We start from the raw sequence: 19,234 nt of genomic DNA, 5'->3' as shown, positions 1-19,234 counted from the left end.
TGACTACACTTAAGTTGACTGATTTGGCTCTTCCATTTATTGCTTCATTACTGTTTGACTGTCTTATTCAAACTCGTTTTTTATCCGTCTTGGTTAATTCTTGACGTCTTTTGGTGCTTGTCTCGAGATTTCTTGTGTATACATATACATTCGCAAATGCTATGCCCTGATAAGTAATTATCAGGGCATAACATACAAAGCATTTGCCCGCAGGTGCGCTTTTGGTACAAGACGATCACGTGTAACATAGAGAAAACGCCGTTTTAACTTCGTTTTAGTAGATAAATATTTATGAATCAAGTACACCAACCAAAGTAGTCCATTTTCATTGCCTGTAATATTATTATTATCAACATAATTCAAGGTTTTTGTAAAACAGAGCTTTACGAGGAGCCAATATTTGACGCAATACGGGAAAAATTGCGAATTGGCCAACAATGCTCAGCTGAGCTTCACGGGAAAGCAACGCGTGGTGTTTGGGATCTCTAATCCGCTCAGGCCCGGCTCAGTTTTGGGGATCTTCCACTGAGGCAATTCAGAATAAGAAAATAATTTACTTTAAGAGGATTCGTTTACCCGTGTGTTATTGTGTGAGAATTTTACGGGTCAGTTTATCACCAGATTCTCCCCGGGCGTTGTAATCCCTGGGGCCAGGAAGAAACAAAGTTATGAACAGAAGAACGGGGCATACCATTTGACGAAAGACGGATTTCTCTGGAGAGACAATCCCTTCCGCTGGACCCAAATGTTTAGGAAATGTGCACCTCAAGAGGATACATTTATACAAGCCTACAATAACTGCTACTACAGCTTTTGTACACAGCATACCGCTTGATTTGATGTTGCCCCTTCTGGAAATGACATCGGTTAACCGTACACTATTGTTTTCCTGCGTTCTTGTTTCTCTTTGTATCAGGTGAACTGTAAGCTACTAAAATCGTAGCAAGTTATGCGCCCTTTAACACCTTGACTTAAGCAGAGTTTGGTAAAAAATACTATCAGTTATTTAGAAGACGTCTACGATTACTCCAAACACCGCGTTATTACGTTTTCAAACAAAAACAGAAAGCAGGGCGTTCCGTGCAATCTAGGTGAACCTAGCTAAAACAGTGTGAACAATTTATAGGATCCGTTCGATGATTTTACATTCCGTTTTTAGGAACAGAGCAACCTTTTCTCCATACTTCTTTTTCCTCTCTCTATCTCTTTTTTGTCAAAGTAACCCTAATAGATAAGTGCGGTAACGACGCATGTCTTTGTTGTTATGCTATGGCAAATAGCTTTTTGGCTATGTATCTTTAGTACCTATATAATGTATATCACAGTGCAAGCAATTAGCCCGTGCCATATATCATCAGGTCTAAGTACAAATGCATACATAATGCAAACATCTGCAAACTTGTGGTGTAGAAAATATGTACACATAACTCGATTAGTCGGGGTAGAAATGAGGTTGTAAAATTATATACGGTCTTAAGGGGAAAGACCGTGATCTTGTAAAACAAGTATTGATATATATTTTAATCATTTATGTATTTTGTATGTTGGATAATTTTGAGAATTAATTTTTCTTTTCATGGATGGGCATGAACGGTAATATTTCTGAAAATATTCTTAACTTTTTTCAAAGGGAAAATGTTCTTCAAACAAATGAGAAGTAAAAGAGAAGTATGAGAGAGCAAAATGGACTATACGTCGTCAACGATATGCGACGAGGTAAGCGATTAGACGGACGCAAACCGGGGACTCAGTAGGGAACGGGGTGACATAAATATTGCATGAGGATTGAATAGGAGAGTCAAACGTCAGATGAAATCCTTTAGTCAAAAAAGTGTTGAGGACGATAATCAAATAAAATACCTCTTTTGTTTTATAAATGACCATTCTTAAAGATATTAATTTTTCACTGCTTTGTCATTATTTTTAGAAAGGCATCCTGACATTTCTGCACTTTAGCGCTAATGAACTTCTCGTCATTCTCAGCAGCTGGCTGCATAAACCACACCAGATAACGACAGCTTATCTTATTTGGGCCATCCCTAGGGACGCCATCTGGAGGATGTCCTAACCCATTCAATGAAGACATGCTCACTTGAGCGTTAGTTAATCAAGTTTCTGATGCGGGCATCTTAAAAGTGCATACAGCATAGTGCATCATGGATTCTGTGAGTGACGAAAAACAAAAAGTGTGCGCCAAAGCGCCTTTAGGCCTACACTATACCCCATGACACCGGATAACCAGGAAAAAGCACTCCCTCCCTCCCAATCTCTGTGGACAGGGGGTAGTGGAAGTAGGTTTTTATTATTTTTAAACATTTAAACTGTTTATACAGTATTTAAACAAGTACAAGTAATCCATTCACGGACAATGTCCCATTTATGGGACGGTCCATATTTCTATATGATATAAAATATTATGGGACACAACTGCGGTGGGATATATTGTTTGATAACAGAAGGCGCCGATCTGCAACCAACAGTGGGCACAGAGTTGTTTTCCTTTTATCTTGCTCCAAAATGGCGACCAGGAAAGCACATGGAGCAACGTTTAAAAGAAAAAAAGGAGAAAGGTTCAGCTACAAATTACTGCGTATCACATGCAACTAGATATCACAAGTAACATGTGCGTCTCATTTTTTGGGACGCTGACCATGAGAGGGTATATCGTTTTTGTATTGCGTATTTTTGTAAAGCATAACTAGAAAGTGTGTAATTATGCAGACAAATTTGTTTTTGGTGTTTTCATTGTAATTTTCCGTCGTTGGGTGAAGAAGAGTTTGATGGCACAGATGTTTTCATTGAACCCCCTGGATGTACATGAAGACACTGTTGACATGGTGAGGAGGATGCCGATGGGATGCCAGTTTCTGTAAAAAATGTATCAGGTAACTAATGGTGGGTTCTCGCATCGCCTAGGATGACGACATTACCTCTGACCAAAGTGACAGTCCAAAGTGAGCTTTAATGATGAGGTTGTGACTGTCGCTAAGAAGAGAAAGGCTCCTGAAATGACAACACGCGTACGGAGAGAAACAGAATTTGAAACAACGCCCTTAACAAGACAGACTCAGATAATAAAGAAGTCAATCTGTCTCCAGCAAAAATCTTTGAATGATTTTTCGACCATTAGGTCATGGGGTATACTGTGGCAAAAACATAATAGTAATGCACAAGGAAAAGGCTAACAAAATTTTAAAATAGCAAGATTTGATTTGAAACTGTGCATTACTATTATGCTTATCTCCGGGTACTGTCCAGTACTAAGGAGACGCATGTATTGGGTATCACGACGAGGATGTACGTAACGAAGCCATTGCGTGACCTTTTCCATACAAAAGGTTTGAAGAGATCTTGAGAATGCTCCACCTCACGGATAATACCAAACTTGACAAGATGCCCAAGCTTGGTCCCTTCATCATCATGCTAAATAAGAGGTTTGTTCAGTTCTGACCCTGTGTTGAGCGTATCAGTATAGACGAGTTGATGATCCCTGAATATGGAAGGAATCCAGCCAAAAAGTTCATCCATACTGAACCTATTCGGTATGGATACAAAGTCTGGTGCTTGAATTCACCAAGTGGATACCTGATTCGGTACATTCCATATCAGGAGCTGCAAGAGCTAAAACATTTCCAGAGTTGGGAATGGGTGGCGCTGCTGTTATGGAACTCGAGTAACTTGCCGGACAAACCATTCCGTATTTTTTGACAATCTGTCCACCTCCATTCCTTTACTTGAAAAGATAAATACAAAAAAGGAATGCACGGAATTAGAGTATTGCGCCAGAACAGAACACAGAGATACCCCATCACAGCAGTCAATGTCATGAAGAAGAAGGAGTGCGGTTCTGTTGACTATCACCTTGATACGTCTTCGGGAGTTCTTGTCTGCCGCTGGAATGACTACAGTGTGGTAACAGTGGCGTCTACTGTTTTCGGTGTCAATCCCATTGGAGCTGTGAAGAGGTGGTCGAGGAAAGAAAGCAGAGAAATCCAGATACCCATACCACAGATGATCTTAGCGTACAACCAGTATATGGGTGGGACCGACCGTATGGATGAAAACACCGGTTATTACCGACCTCAGTTCGCATCAATGCATAGTGGTGGTGACTGTTCGTCGCACAGCTATCATCTTCCATTCACAATGTCTGGCAGTAGTACAGACTAAACACTCCTTCTGCGCGTATGGCGCTTGGCCAACCTGGCTTTATCAGGGATGTTGCAATGACTTTCATTCTAGCACGAAGAGATGAATCTTTGCAAGTCCTGGTTGTTTTCTCTCCGTGGAACCCAGAGTACAAGAAGACGTAAGATTTCAAGGCACCTGATCTCTGGTCTCCCACAACGACGCAGCCGCCAGTGTGGTAAGAAAACCATGAAGCTCTGTATGAACTGCCCAGATTGTCCTTTGCACGAGAATCGCTCCATTCTCTTTCACACCAAGAGTTCGGCGACTTTTCATTTGTATGACGGGCCCAGATTGTCCTTAGCATTGTTCAGTTCTCTTTCATAGCAAACCCAGTGCAGCATTGATAATAGATATCCAAATGCTGATAACGGTATAGGCCGAAATGCTTCATTAAAGTTCAGAACGACAACTTGGGATTTGTTTGCTTCAGTTATGTTTTGTAAATTACTTAACTTTTCTCTTCTGCCTGTTGTCAGATTTATGCAATTGCAAATCTGTGTTAGGACATTGTTCAAATCTAGCTCGGATTTGTACGACTCATGCCATTATTGGAAAGGATATTTTAACCACCATGAATCTGAAAATAACATATATCCATCCGATAGCTATAGCTATCCTTAAACTACCACTACGGCAGCATAAGGCGCGTTCACATGACCGTATCTGTCACATCGATTCCTCGATTTCGACAAAGGTCATCAAAATAAGACCTGTTTATTTTACAAAGCCGGATTCAGACGATGCCATTTGTCCAATTCTACAAAATAATCAGATGAAGTCGAACTCGACATCTAGAGTCGCACTGTGTGAACGCAGCTTAACGTGAATGGCACAACACGGAACACCCACGTATGACAACCTGCTCATGAAAGGGTTGAAGAAAAATAAACATAAATCGCACAGAAGCGTGTATCCTTGCAAAAGCAACATAGTGCAAACTCCTGCGATATTTGCGCGCATTCTTATGAAAAGGTTATTTACAGTTTGACATAGATTTTGACACATTTACTACGATGGCACAAAGCGATCTTCGGGCCATCCTACCATTGTTTGGCTTCATCGTGTCATCGGTTCGTGCTATCGCCGGGCGATGGGCCGATGGCACGATGGTCCAATGAATGCCTTATCCGGCTCACATGCTAATGCATTAACTGGAACAATATGCTAATAAGGTCAGCTTTGGTTTCAAATAAGACTAGAAGTTACATTCGGATGATTAAATTAATGTCATATATAATAAAATCATCAAGGGAAAGCGCAACTGTATGGCACACTGCCTATGTCTTTTAATAGGAAATACTATTTGTCCCCAAATTACAGCCTGAAACTTCAGCAGATATCAACGAACAACGGCCATAACGTGGTCATTTCTTTTAATGAAAATCAAAAGACTTTCTTAAAATACATTTACTTGCCCTCTCAGGTCACCCTGTTTTAGGACTACCCAAATCAGAACATTAGCTGTTAGACACGATCTGATGACTCTACAGGAAGTTAATGTTCCCCTATAAAGAGTCACACCGAAAGGAGGTTGTTAACGTAAAGCTACCAACTGGTTTAATGATCAACTAGCTCATGTCGTTAAGTTTGCTCAGGACACCGTTATTGGGACGACGGCGCCAAGCTGTTCCCGTGAAGACTTTTCCTGAAAACGGATGGATATACCACTAAGGTGGTCTTGACGTTTGGCAACACTCGAGGATGTCAGCGCCATGCTGAATGTCAAAGTTACTTATTATGATGATATGGTCGCCCGGACACAAGTACGCTGACAGTGCCATTCCGGCAAGTCACACACGGTCAGTAACATAGATTATTTTGGAACACTAGACTTACATCGGCAACCTTTGTGGCCAAAAGTGATGCTGGCCTACGCTGTGAAATCCGTTGTTCCTTCCTGTCTCCCTTTTTTGAAAACAATCTGTGGGCAAACTGGCAACCTAACAGTCACCATTTGCAAGAGAACAATGGTTAGTTCAGCGTGGATCTTAATGGCCATTGGGCGGGAAAGTATCACATTGCGCGGTGACAAAAGACAAAAATATAGTTACCCCTGCCAGACAGCGATGATCCATAAAAATGTGTCTTTTTTCCTGCTGATTCTTGCTTTTTGAGGTAATATCAAAAGATCCGATTTTTTTCTCAAGTTTTTCGTCGACAGCAATGTTTTGTAATAATGATGCGTTGCTTTTACGATGTCCCTGTAGTGCACTTCCCTCATTTTAGCTGGGAATAATGAACGATCCTAGAAAGTAAACTCTGCCTAAAAAGCTATGTATACGTGCAGAGCTTATAGCGTGGTAGACGAATAATTCATGACTCTTTACTTTATGATGTCCGACAAAACACAAGCATGGCTAGTGTAGGCATGTAGACATTGCTAAATAAGTCATTGGTATATATGTAAATATTCATAACTGATTAACTTTTAACAACAGCTGCATTTTTGTCTTACGCGTGTTTTGCACCGTTAATAATACTTCAGGAACACCTTTCCAAGTAAAAGAGGACTATGGAAACTAAGCCAGTAATGGTAGCCATAGTTAGTTAGCTTTTTTTTTTAGGAAACAGCTAAATGTACTAAACAAAGATGAATGAATGACTTACTGATTATGACTTAACGCCACATCGGCATTATTTCAGCTATATCATGGCGAGAACATGTTTAAAACAGGAAGCAGTTTAGTTTTCGATATGACGACGAAAACGTTTATTTGGTGTTTTACGCTGTATGAACGCCGTAAGCATTATGGTGGGCGAAAAGTGGGCAGAGCCCCACGGACCCAAGATCATGCACAGGTTGTTGGAAGACCTTCTCAGGTACGGCTGGAGACGAAGCCACCATGAGCTTGACTTAAACTAACAACGATCGTATTGGTGAGAGACGTCTGGGTCATTGCGCCGTGCTGGCAGGCTTACCACCTCGTTATTGGAAGCCATTCACGACAGCATTGAAAATTAAACAATAATGCAATGACATGTTTAAGAACCTGTTGAAAAGAACCAAAACCTTAATTATCACCCGAAGCCAAAAACATTATATAACTAACAAAGATATGTATGCAGATAAATGTATGCAGAGTATATATGCAAAGGAGACTTCTTCATCGTCGTTATGATTGTGTAATCTGTGAAGGAATTTTCAACGTGAAGCATGTTTTTATGAATATAGGCGTCAAAATACACATTCGTACATTGGTCAACCCACATTGTGGTTTCGGGTAAATATGCACAAGCTCAGTTCCCCAAACAACACGATTCTGAATTTCATTTCACACAATATCACATGTAACTAAACCGTCATTGACTATTTCTAGACCTGTGACGTCTAATATATTGCAGTTAAAATTTGCAATTTTTTTTCTAATTCTGCTTAAGCCAAGGTGGTAGGGGACGGGAGTGTTATTTAGGCATCTACATGAAGTGAGTGAATGAGTGCTTGAGGTTTAACGTTGTATTTAACAATTTTTCAGTCATATGGCGATGAAAGGAATCCTTAGAGTGCATGCAATATGCCTCTTTGTTGCAGGACGGTTTTCCACCGCTCTTTTATTTAGTGCTGCTTTAATGAGACGTCTTACCAAAGGCAAGTAAGCTGTCCCGCCCGAGCCATTATACTGATATGGGTCAACCAGTCGTTGCGCTATTCCCTTCATGCTGACATCTACATGAACAGTTGGAATATAACCCCATCAGAGCTAAATTGACAAGAGCTCGTATTTTACCGGTTACATGTTACTAATTGTCAGCCACATGTATCACAGTGCTATACCAGATCTGGTTTCACTCTCTATATTTTATTTCTATATAGAGACAAGTTTGCTGGAAGCAAGTGTGGAACAGTGCCCTCGACTGCGGAAAGAACAGCTCTTCCCAATTTGGGTCTCCAGTACATGTTTCGCAACATGGCAAGAAAAAAAAGCACATCAGTAATACTACGACATCCAGCAAAAAATGAATGTTCAGTAAATAATCCGTGTAAAATTATTCAGCCCTCATTATAAGATAAGAAGTCAAACATTTAACCGACTAACAGAGTGACCGACAGACCAACCAACAGGCAAACAGAGCGACGTACAGAGCTGTGACTGCGACAGTTAAAAAATGAAGTGTAACGTAAGCAGCACATCGATCGGAAAAAGATACGGCCTTTTTGCGACCAAGTAGCAAACGAGATGAACAAATTGATAAAGAATTCATCACAGAACAGGTACCCAACCGTACGAGTTAACGAGACGAGAGTGGAGTCTAACAGTGGGGGGTGAGTTTATATTAAGTATACATTTACCATTACCCAAGGTAACCTACGGTTAATCGTTTGTAGCGTATAAGCTCCTTTATTACTAAAACATAACCATTCGGTTTTGTATTCAGTTGCCTATAAATAAGCCTTCCAGTACCTGCTGGGCCAATATAAATCACGGAAGAGCGAGGCAGCGTTTCCAGAGAGCATGTGTTTGCGACAAAGTGGTGTTCTTTTGTGTGCTAAGTGACGGATACAAAAAGCTCCAGTTTTCCTACTGTGATCCAAATAGGAATATTTTCTGGGGAAATTGTCCATATTTTCATGAGAGAATTTTACCTCCTGTGCATTGAATTTTGCCATATAGAGGGCAATGTTAGTGAAGAGGTAACATAGTAACCATACGAAAATCATAAGGCACCAAAAATAGTCTTCGTTGTACGCCAATATATTAGCTCAAAATCTGGTACTGTTGGAATACGTATTATTTGCATGAACACTGTCAGATGAAAGAAATCAAAAGCAAAATTATCACCTTAAAACAAAAAATCTTACTTTCTGTAAGAGGTCAATTTGATCATCTTCACAATACTCGACAGGAAGTTTATTTGCGACTTAATAAGTTTTACTTAATAATACATGGCATACGGCCTTTTGTCAATTTAGCTGAGTCAGGGTTTAATTCTAATTGTTTACGTAAATGCATAAATATTAACAATTTACAAGCCCTCTAGCACCAAGGCTAGAGCAGAGTAAAGTAAACAAAAATCACAATGATACTAATTGCAATTTATTGGACCTCACTGGTGTAGAAGTACTCACAATGTTGTGTTGTCATCAAAAGACTGAAATGGTCATTGCACTGAAATAAATTGTAGGAGGGAATATCTTAGTTACTTGAGAATCCAGCGAAAGAATCACATTTGAAAGACTGACTACTGTTTTGACATGTATTGTCTGCTGTTTAATAGAATGATCTGTTATTTTATATCTTACAGACAATAATGCGTATTTTAACGGTTGTTATTCTTTTGCTTTGTCAACCCATTAAAATACCTCTTCCGATTTCTTAATTTTTTTGTCTGCCTACAAAGGTCCAGTTAAGTGTTTAGATTTTAATGTGGGATATACATGTGACAAAAAATTTAGTAGGTACATGTTAGTGTACGTATTTGCAGAAATAGACTTCAGTAGCATTTTTAATGATGTCTATTTGTTCATTTTTAGATTTCTGGCCCTTTAATACCCAAGGAAAGTGCAGGGGCACGATCGGGCATCGCCCGTTGTTTACGGAGAGTTATGGCATTCAAACCTGTATTGCGCGGATGCATTGCTATGACGTCATCAGATTCGCTGTCAACATCCACAGCTGTGTAGGTGCTAATTGCGCGGAGGGAGTTAAAGTGGAGTTAAACCAAGGTTAACAACATGGTCAGTCGGCATACCATCAATCATCTTCCCCACCTTCAGTGCCAAAACACCCGCTTCCCATCGTGTTTAAAAACATCGCGTCAAAACAAGAGGAGCCAGAGCGGCGCCCCGAACACCAACAACAAAATTAACTGTATGCTTCGCCTCTTTAACGGACCCTTCCTCTACGCCTCTGGCCGCTGCTTTGATACAGTTTACAAATGGTCAAAGCCCTGTAAAACTTAATTATGGCATTTAGAGGTGGGGAGTGGGTTGCTGGTTTGTTTTTGTGCATATGAATGCTGTTGGGCTATGCAAGCATCGCCTCGCTGACTGTTAAAGAATCAGTCAAGATTTGAAAACAGGCCCGATGCTTTACTACCCTTCCGAAGCGCCTATCCATCCAATGCCACGAAAAGGGCTCCACTAATCAGTTACGTGTTTGTATTTTACATTCTTTTATTTATGTATTAATATTTAACAGGTGGGAGCCAATGTGATTTGCTGCTGACCTGATATTTTTATTTCAGCAAGAGTATCTTTTCCAGCGCCATGTTGACTCGAATCCAGTTTGTACAAGCCATATTCGAAATCAGGATGCACAAAAGTCGTATTGGCCAATGGAAGAATGAACAAATGAACCACACACCTTGGACCTGAAGGCTCACCATGTGAAGAACGGAAAGTGTCACTGGTGTATGTATCATAAATAAGTTATAACATGCTTTCCATAGATGTGATCAAGACATGTAAATGCATAACCAGTCCTCGTGAATGGATAATCTACCAGTAGAATCTTGGTTTATGGGATATTTATATACTAGTATATCTGTCAGTTTGTTAGACACTTTTGTCCCCTGACACATTAACATTAAATACTTTGCCCGTGAAACAAACTAACCGTTGTCAAAATGCCATCTGCTGCTTCGAAATATCTTGACTTTGCTGCTGTAATTCTTTTCATTTCTATTGTAAGATAGACTGATACGACCAATTCTAGCTTGTAGACTGATACGATCAATTCTAGCTTGTAGACTGATACGATCAATTCTAGCTTGTAGACTGATACGACCAATTCTAGCTTGTACACTGATACGACCAATTCTAGCTTGTACGCTGATACGACCATTTCTAGGTTGTAGACTGATACTACCAATTCTAGGTTGTAGACTGATACGACCAATTCTAGCTTGTAGACTGATACGACCAATTCTAGCGTGTAGACTGATACGACCAATTCTAGCTTGTAGACTGATTCGACCGATTCTAGCTTGTAGACTGATACGACCAATTCTAGCTTGTAGACTGATACGACCAATTCTAGCTTGTAGACTGATACGACCAATTCTAGCTTGTAGACTGATACGACCAATTCTAGCTTGTAGATTGATACGACCAATTCTAGCTTGTAGACTGATACGATCAATTCTAGCTTGCAGATGGATTCTAATTCATCCAAATATGTCTAACTGATTGTGGTTTTCTGTATGACATAAATGCATCTTTCATTTAGAAAAAATGACGTTTGCTTTCGTGAGCATGGCATATGTCATCTACTAATATGGCCAATGCGCAAAAGCGAGAACATTCTAATGAAGGTCAATACTAAAATGTAGTACAAGATGTTAAACAAACACGCCGCTCTGGGCGGTTGTTTACCTTTGTTTCAGAAATTCTGACTGTTTCCGTGAAACGTCAATATTCTATATGGTTCCGTTCTACCCTGTTGACCACGGCCGGCTCACCTTTCCCGAAGCCTTCCAACAAAACATCCTTTCTGAACAACCGATGAAATCAATTATTCAAATGTGACATTTGCCTCGTTCGCTTCTTTTGTTCCAAAATGGCGTGCGCCAAGAGGTTTCACAAAATGCTTCTGTTTGCTGACATGCAGAAGATCGTAGAAAACTTAACTGCAAGAGTGCATTTCTAGGTTTGAGTTGAAAGGGCTTGGCCCAAGATTCAGTGGCCGGCATTGTGCTAGAGAGCGGACCTGTTAGAAGACCGGTGATCTGTCAGGGCAGGGAGCCAGTATTGATCTCTGTACTTCCTAGCACCACTTTGTTTGATACCTTTAAGCCTGCCTTTCTGTGGGTAAATTCGATAATGTTAACGGAGATAGCTGGGATGTTGAGAAACACTTAAACCCAAGTGGCGGCGTTTGACAGGCACCTACAAAAGGTGACGTTATACTTAACGGAGTGTGACTTTCTCTTTTCCTCGTTTCACAGAGTAATTACTGCAGAGACTTGTGAATTGGCTTAGCGCCTTTCAGAGGAGCTTTATCACTTGCTCTGTGACGGACAGCGATTTACCACAGCATTTCAGTCCATTTTATAGCCTAAATTATTCGGTAGTTTCTCCCAAAGATTATATAGTCTCAATACTAACATGAAAAATCAATATATCTGTAACTGAATGAAACATTCTGTGTAAGAAGACCAACCTGTTCTTAAGCACATTAAGGGCGAAACAAATATTAAACCACCAAGCAACCCTTGAAATTTGTTTTTTTTTTCATGAGCCATATTTCGCTTCAGTTTTTCTAGTTCTTGGTAAATGCAACTGGTATCTCACATTCCTATCGAAAGGTGGAGGTTTACCGCCGTGTTTTTATCTGGCCACAAACCTGACGGGCGTCGTATTGACGAAAATACTTAAGTACGGCGTTAAACACTAATTCAATTAAAACGTTTTAAAATTCCAAACTGACTTATCGCGCCACGGCGAAAAGTCTTAAACGTTCCATTGCAAGAACTATTATATCAGCTTGTTCTAAAATATGTGCAACTAGTCATCTAACGCTCCAAACACATGATGGAAATGGTTCTTATATTGCGATTGTGTCCGTACCTGTAATACATCAAAAGACTATAATCCTCTTGTATATGGGTGAGCACACTTTAAGACGTAGACAGTGTCACAAGCTAATACATGTAATTTGTGGCAACGTATTACGCGAATTCGCAAATATAAATGGGCAATGTATCCTCATGCACGCGACTGACTGACAGTATTTTCCATTGTGATCATAGTTAATTATAATGTATACAATTTTCTCAGAAAAGTCATGGTTGTTTCTCGGAATGTTTATAACTGGAATAAGTCACGATATATTGAATTATCCTTTATAGAGCCCTGAATGTCCACAGGAATTTACTCTTGTTATATTGTAATAGCAGGCACTTTATAGCCGCCGTAATTATTTCCCATTCTTCCTGGTGCTTACCGCTCTAAACATGCAACCAGTTAAGTATATAGACAAAAAAAAATGGCTATACGTTTTCTGTTGTTCTTGCCTATTTTAATATTGCAGTAGGTAGGAGTGCTTAATTAATAATTGACGGCCTTAGAAAGCAAGGACAATAAGGATAAAAATGCTTTTTAATAGAACGGTTGGTTGAGATATCTGTCGAAGTTGTCTTTATCACACGTCTCACGAGACATTATTGCCGCCTGGGATACGAAGTCAGAAAAGAGAAGCTCAGCGGATATGCTGTACAGCGATAATGCAATAATGCGCGTCTTGTAATAATGGCTTTGACTTTGACGTTGATCAATCAGGGACGAATGCATCACGCCAACTACGCATGCGCCGCAATTTTACTCAACTGACATGATTGATAGATATGGCGACTTTCGTGTGATATTTATTTCGGAACTACCCCTGACGCGATGCCAACTAGAATTATAGTCTGAGCGCTACATTCTGACTGGCCACCAATCTTTCCTTGGGAATATGTATGTTCGCTACATCGAATCCGTACTCGACGAAAGGCCATGCTTCGCCTCTTATAAATTCGCTTTATCCACCACTGCCAGTGCTTGCAAACCGTTATCCCCTCATGCAAGGCACAAATGAAACGACCGGAAGTAATGATGAAAAAAAAAAATAGAAACGCTTTCTCGGTACTTATTTTCTGTAATTAGTCTGTACATGGGCGATTTATCTAAATGCCACACATCAATAATGTGACATGTACACTTGCGATTCTATTATCAATGGACGTTAATGATAAACGCATAGACTACAACTGGAAACACTAAATCTAAACAGAGCCTAATGAGTGTACTTCGAACCGAGCATGCGCTGTGGGGAAGTTGCCCTGTTTCGGCTTTAGGTCAGGAACTCTCCCAGGTAGGCTACGTGTCAAACGGCGGTTGTTTAGACTATTTTTTGTTACCAATAAACCTGACCACTGGCCTTTAACATGGCGTCATCTTTATTGATTAAACCCACTAGATTAATCAATAAAGACAACAACAACAAAAAATTTGGCTTTTTTCGTGTAACTTAAACCTTTTCAGGAGAAGCAAACATCTCCGTTGGTTTTTAGGCGTACTATTCACAGACGTAATATGGCGGGAAAGTTTTTAAGGCTGTATAAATCGCACAGGCTGTCAACATATCGGTCAGAGGCTCAAATCGTATCTTTTAACATTTATTTAACTGAAGCGCTGAGCGTGTGCCTCAGGCCACCCAATAGCTGTTCCGAAATGACGTCTGCTAAAGAAACATTCAGCGATATGCCGTGGACTTATTTCAGTAAAAAAAAACACTTCAAGTTGACTGATGTTTACAATTTGCGCAGACGCAGCTATACAGGCAAGTGACGAAGCATTTGTGTAGGTATACTGAAAGCCGATTTCTCTGTTTTAAAGCTCACAAACTCTTTTATCTGCTTGGTTACACCGGTAGAATGCTCGCAGATTTATATATACATACAGACATCAAACTAATAGGATTTTTTAGTATCAGACAGGATATCAGTGAGCGATAATATGAGACTCGGATACGAGCAACCTAATAAGATTCGGACAGGAGTATCGATTATTGGACTCCACGTGATCCACATCACTGAACTGTATAGCGAGGGGTGGACGGACGGGTCTGTTTGCAATAGTTTGTCAGCAAAGGGGATATGTCTGCCACTTGGTGTCAATAAAAACTGTGAGTTTTTTCTCTGTAAATACTACAGCGTACAGTTTTAAAGCGAGAGTACAGTTTCCGCCAAATTGGTGAGTTGCCAATTTCGATTTGCCGCTGTGAGTAATTCACCGAATCGTGTGCCAAATCTAAATATGATAGAATAAATGATCGGAAGGCTCTTGCCAGTACTCTCTGTGTGGTTACTCCGTCGAGATTAAATGCCACGAGACTGTAGTCTAGCAAGGGTATCGAGACGAAGAACTACGTTTGTATTTATATAGCATTTATATGTTTCAGTTCAAGAAAATATTTTCGATTTAAAATGAAACATAAGTAACATGCATGGTCTGAGGGTTGTAACAACCAAATGGGAAAGCAAGACAACCACGAGAAAAAACCTGGGATATTGGCACCAAAAAATTACAAATCATTGCTGCTGTTTTAAAAAAGTTTTAACAAAAGATTGTGGCTGTCAACCAGATATATGTTTAGACAATTTCTTGCGTTGCGACACTCACCAAAGTATCTTCAACAGAATACACTACTCTCTGACTGGCTAAAAATATTCATTCAGACAATGCTGCTGTTGTCCGCGCAATATCAACATATTCGTGTCAGAACAGAACATTCAGAACATCGGTACGATTATAAATATGTGTAAATATTTAGTTATACACTAACAAGAATAAACAAATAACATATAACATGCTTACATTGTGCCAGACGAACCTTTGTTGTGATGCTCAAATCTCGGATGGTCTTCGATCACAATTATGCTGTAAGGGTCTTTAGTTTATGGAAATATATAAACGGAGCCGTGGCCATGCATAGGGCCCTCTTATACTGTAACAATCATGTTTATCTTTGCCGGGGACACTGCGAAGAAAAACTGAGAAGAGTAACATTACCCTTATTGAAATCTTAGCGAGTTCAGGGGCGCTTTGCTTTTCGTTCTTCAGTGTGTAGTAGAGCCTTCCTTGAAACCATTCGGTCAAGCGGTAACGTCTTAGACGGATTCACACAGCGCTTGGCTTTATTGCCGTTGCCATTACATGGTCATTATCGGATTTAACGGACTTGCTACTGGCTGGAAAGCTTTGCTTCAAAGGATACACACAGCCGGGCGAGAAGCTTGGTCTGTCTCCGTGCGCAATCCGCGGATCAATTCGGGGCTATCATACTTGATATAGTGATAAAGACGACACAGGCTTCATGGATATCACGTGATTGTCCCTTGGAGACAAAGACCACCTGGTTTCTGATTGATTGATTGACTGGCTTATATTTAACACTATATTCCCCTGAGTTTGGGTTAGCTGGATTGTTTATTGGGCTGTTAAACACAAGCGCACGAATAAACCAAGTGCAATAAAAACAAAAATCGTCGCCTGGATGACAAAATTTGTAAAATGTCTTTTACTAACCAGTAAATGTCGGTGTGGTATTTACATCTGAGTCATTCATACCCGGACATAAAGCGGAAATTGACAACTATGTCTGAGCTACATGCAAATGACATAGGCCTTGCTTTACTCTTGCAGATGTTTTCGCACGATGTACAATGGCCTACGCGAGAAACCTGCGTCAAAGAGATTTCAGTAAGGGCTACATGCACCAGAGACTACAAGGGCCCATTGTTCAACAAATTGAACACTAGAGAGTTCGAAGGAAATGTTTAGCTGATATAATCCAGACATAGAGCACAGAGAGAACATGGGGGCCTCCCGTCGCCTCGGGGAATAGCAAGCTAGCGCGGCGCAATGACTCAGGAGTTCAAGTCCAGCTCGTGCTGTGTTCCTCTCCGGCCGTACGTGGGAAGGTCTCTCAGCAATATGCGGATGGTCGTGGGTTTCCAGCGGGCTCTGCCCAGTCTCCTCCCAACATAATGCTGGCCGCCGTCGTATAGGTGAAATATTCTTGAAGACGGCATCAAATAAATAAACATATAAATATTAGAGAGAACTACATAAAACAGCAAGTATTCCATCCGTTAAGCAAAGTACACATTTAAGTGACGCCCCTCCAGATTTTCTGCATCCTTAACATCATCAAAGATGCATTATGCACATTGAACCTTACGTCTCCAGATGCACTGTGCCTGAGGCACTCCATATCGACCTCCCATTTTATTATCATTCTTACTCTAATGCACATCACAAGGAACTTAATCCTGATTTTGATTTTTTTTAACCAAACGAGTTAAACGTGTCTTATCTCAGCTCTTCCACAGCCAACATACAATAGGGGCCTCTATCAGTTCATCCAATGCGAAATGGATCCGGTCGGTAAAATAGGAGCAAGGGAGAAAAAAACATCCTGACAATGACCGACTGTTGTTGAATCGGATCGATAAACTCAGGCTTTCGATACGAGCTTCATAACAATTATAAATCTTCTCAATTCCCGCCAATAATTTACACTGACGACCCCAACAATGCCTGCGGGTTGAACAATTCACGGCAATCTATTCTCAAATGCAATGTATAAAATAGCCGAAGGTAAACACATGAGCCTGAATATTGACTTTCCAGATTAAAAGTACATAAGATGAATAAAAAAGGCACACGTTTTGATTTCCTGTCGGCATAGTGCTTGGCATCAAAATTGCACTCAGGCTAGTTACGTGTTTCCATCTCAACATCTGCATCCCAGGCACTAATCGAAGAGCGTCTTATGTGCATCTTCAGTTCAAATCATTTCAAAACATTTATGATTAAGCCGATAAACAACTGATAAAAGAGGGGGATTCGATTAGCCTTCTACATCTTTAATTTTGTTTAAATGATAACCAATGTTCACTTGCAATACATCTCTACAGAGTACTCTGCATTCTCCCCACCCTCACCCTCAACCCCGCTTCCCCATTCTCAACGCATTCAATAATTCAATAGGCGTAGGTGCACAAATTAACCCGGAAGGGTTAAATATCATACATCAACAGTAGATGAACACTAATGTTGCTGAATACCGATGATTTCAATAGCCAACACATTACTCATTCCACGTCAAATATTTAAGGTGTCAGAGTTAGAAGGCACTAATTCGTATAACATTCATCTTCCCATGAGCAAACGACATGGGGTCCTCATTTGAATAAATAATATTTCTAATTGGGCACGTTTCGTTTTATTAAATTCTTTATTGAAGAAATACACAGCTCAGGCTTTGGTTTAATTAAAAGTTTTTAAGTGAATTACCGCTCAGTTCTATGCCGTAAACCATTTATTATATGTTACCGAATATCATTAACTGAATATGTTTTCAATTTATCTCCATACTTTCTACAGCAATATGTGCGCGTACTTAAATACGGACTGATGTTATCAAACGCATGATAGATGGCGGACTGGAAAAAAATTTCATTCAGAAACCGCCAGACCCCCGAATTGGAAGTGATCTTTGAACCCCTGGATTGATTGTCTAACAGGAGTGACCGCCGCCCTCCACTGTGATCTATCAATCCATTGCTGGCACCGTGCAAAGGCTTCCTCCACGTCAGGTGTTCACGTGGCAAACGCTGGAGAGTTTTCTAATACGTCAAACGGATGAATTTCTCCACTAGGCAGCTCGATCGAGATCAATTTGTTCATAAGGACGCATGATGAATGGACTCGAATGCCGTTGGGTAAAAGCGTGGGTCAGCGATGGGCAACCAAATTTATACTGACCGCCGGACCACTTCGTACAGGGCACCGTCAACACGCATCGCCCCTTCGCCGCTAATAGGCTCCCCGTAAGACAAGGCGAATACCAGTGGCCAGAGTTTCTACACCATCCATAGCATTTGCTATAGCCAAATGTATATAAAGTATTTCTGCAAGGGGCACGTGGGATTTAGGTTATTTATATATGCGTCTACAGCATGGAGAGTAAAAGCAGAGCAGTGACGACAATGTGCTAATTGGTCAAGGCCAAAACGTAAACAGTGAAACCTCTTGACAATTTTCCTTTATTAAAGTTTTATTGTAACTGTTCGTGCAAGTAGTTGGGCAGTGGTGACAAGTAACTGGTGAATTTCGGCTTCTCTGCGAATTTACCTCAGTTAGGGTATTAATCTGTAACTGCTTATGAAAATACTTGTACAGTAACGACTAGCATACTCCCTATAGCACCAAGGCATATCCCGAACTATCTAAAACATGAAGTGATGTTAACAGAAATGTATTCCACGTTACTTGTCTATAATTACTCAGATGACGTGTCGTAACCACATACAACACACAGTTACAGAAAAACAACGTAATTATGTCCTGTCATATTTAATTATGTCCTGTCGCCATTTTCATACAAAACTGGACGACTTGGGTTGATAAAAGTTACACGCTTGTTAGCCTTTAACAGACGGAGTTTTAATCAGCGCCAATTAAATACCTAAACAGTATCTTAAATTATTATTAGAAGCTATTTTTCCTGGATTAGAATTGCCTGGTTTTGACAAAGGTGACCCAGGCTTTAGAATT

General features: G+C 40.3%; 1 protein-coding gene across 6 annotated transcripts in view; it reads right to left on the bottom strand.

Annotated features, from left to right (window-relative positions):
* The window catches only part of LOC135477576 (5-hydroxytryptamine receptor 1D-like), an 80,743-nt gene that overhangs the window by 18,314 nt on the left and 43,195 nt on the right, over positions 1 to 19,234 (bottom strand). Inside the window, exon 1 of one of the 6 annotated variants that reach the window (XM_064757727.1) lies at positions 3,586 to 3,676. The exons of the other annotated variants lie outside the window; for them this stretch is intronic. The gene's annotated coding sequence lies outside the window, so the exon portion shown is untranslated. Of the gene's footprint in view, positions 1 to 3,585; positions 3,677 to 19,234 lie in introns of those variants that run through there. 6 annotated transcript variants of the gene reach the window in all.

This window comes from Liolophura sinensis, chromosome 11 (assembly GCF_032854445.1).
Source record: "Liolophura sinensis isolate JHLJ2023 chromosome 11, CUHK_Ljap_v2, whole genome shotgun sequence".
In the NCBI taxonomy this organism is placed as follows: Eukaryota; Metazoa; Mollusca; class Polyplacophora; order Chitonida; family Chitonidae; genus Liolophura; species Liolophura sinensis.
This window is presented reverse-complemented; position numbering and strand designations above follow the sequence as displayed.